Genomic DNA, 2,442 nt, shown 5'->3' on the forward strand with positions numbered 1-2,442 from the left:
TTGTTACAAAAATAATGATGACAATTTACAACGAAAATTGTTACACAACAACTAGGTCAATTCAAAATTGTTATAAAATTATTGTTTCAATTTACAAACATTATATTGTTACGAAAAGAATATGTTGAAATCAATGTTAGATGTCGTGACTGCATTGTTACAAAAATAATATGTTGAAGACTACGTAAAAAGTCGTAACTAGAGGGTCGACTTTTTGAAAATGTCTTCGGGGGGGGGGGAGCAAAGAAGAATGACCTCGTGTGGGTCCCCAACTCAGCTGGAAGCCCTATGCCAATGGTTCTCGAACAGTGGGAAGCGCCCCCTTGGGGCACGACCGTATCTTTAGGGGGCGTGAGAAACGTTAGGAAAACGTTTCATTTTTTTTAAGGCTAAGTTTATTGTTGTCATCATTGGCTATATAGATATGTCACAGTTTAAAGAGGGGTGGGCAAAGTATATTACAGAGAAGAAAAGGGAGGTGGGACCCAAAAAGTTTGAGAAACAGTGCTCTAAGCCATGGTGTAACTTGCGTGTATGTTAAGAGGCCTGACTAGAAATGTCTTACAGAAACTGCCACTTAGGGGTCTCCTTCCAAGCTTGATGGAAGTGCGGCTGTTTCACTCTTAAGGCTTCCAAAAGATCTAAATTTTTCTTGTAATGTTTTTTTTTTCTTCATATAAAAAGCATTATCAAAGCTGAGTAGCATTACTCATTTTAATAAAAATTGTGACCTAGCGTTAGAACTTTGAAGTGCACACACACACATATACCCATCTTCGAAATCAAAAGGTTAATTCTCTGCTCATCAAATTATATTCAACTTTCAGTTAATAAAGCCGAGCCACTTAAAAAAATAAAATCTCATGAGGCTTTGTTTCATTTCGTCCTCCGGTGGATCAGCGTAAGTTTGTGGACTTACAAAGTTAAACTCCGGGGTTCGATTCCCCGTGTTGGACAGAGAGCAGAAAGCCCACTGTGTATTGTTTGTTTGTTTGTTTGTTTTAATTTCGCACTAGCCGTCCCTAATTTAGCAGTGTAAGACTAGAAGGAAGGCAGCTAGTCATCACCACCCACCGCCAACTCTTAGGCTACTCTTTTACCAACGAATAGTGGGATTGCCCGTCACTTTATAACGCCCCCATGGCTAAAAGGGCAAGCATGTTTGATGGGACGGGGATTTGAACCCGCAACCCTCAGATTACAAGTCGAACGCCTTAACCACCTGGCCACCGCTTTAAATCGAAAAGCATAATATAACAAAAAGCGCTATTCTCAACATAAACTCTGAAATGGTCGTATTGTAAGGACATCTTTTAACAATAAAATGTCCTCTGAAATGGTCGTATTGTAAGGACATCTTTTAACAATAAAATGTCCTCTGAAATGGTCGTATTGTAAGGACATCTTTTGAGGACATTTTATTGTTGATTTAAAAAATATATAAAAACGTTAATTGTGTGATTTCGGGCTTCGAAACGAAACATAATGACCAAAAGAAGAAGAAAATATTCAGCATCAGGATGAGTTTTCAATATACCTATTATAATACTGCCGCATCTGGATGAATAAGACATTCAAGATATGAAATTTACGTGATTACTACTCAATTACTTTGTCACATTCTTCCACTTAAGGATCTGAGAGGCCTAATTATACTTCTAAAACATTTCTTTTTTCAACAAAGAAACATTTGTCTATGCTAGAGAATAGCAATGAATTACTAAATAGTTCTGGATTAATAAATGAAATATACTTCTTCCTAAGCCAAGAGGGTCCCTGCTGTCATGGCAACAGAGCGATAAAAAGAAACAACAATGATACTAAAGTTGCTGAAAGAAATGGCCATCATTTATCGATTAAACTTTAGACGTATTTGTAATCAGACACTATATTACACTATTGTGCTTTATATTAACTTATAAACTATTAATATATATTAACTATTGATTTTATGATGTTCGTGTTTCAATGTTACAAGTACGTTCGTTAAGGTTACCTTTGGAATTCGATAACAGATTTCCTTATTAAGAATTGTTTTAATTACGATATTATGAATTACAGAAAGTATTTTTGTAACAGTGCATTGTTGATTATTATGATTGTTACAAGTACGTTCGTTAAGGTTACCTTTGGAATTCGATAACAGATTTCCTTATTAAGAATTGTTTTAATTACGATATTATGAATTACAGAAATATTTTTGTAACAGTGCATTGTTGATTATTATGATTGTTACAAGTACGTTCGTTAAGGTTACCTTTGGAATTCGATAACAGATTTCCTTATTAAGAATTGTTTTAATTACGATATTATGAATTACAGAAAGTATTTTTGTAACAGTGCATTGTTGATTATTATGATATTTTTTGACTAGCTGGAAGTTATGTAAATTCATGATTAATGAAAGGTTATCTTAGGACATGAAAAGTGACTTTCCTTATA

Source organism: Limulus polyphemus, unplaced genomic scaffold, assembly GCF_000517525.1.
Source record: "Limulus polyphemus unplaced genomic scaffold, Limulus_polyphemus-2.1.2 Scaffold2423, whole genome shotgun sequence".
Lineage (NCBI taxonomy): Eukaryota > Metazoa > Arthropoda > Merostomata > Xiphosura > Limulidae > Limulus > Limulus polyphemus.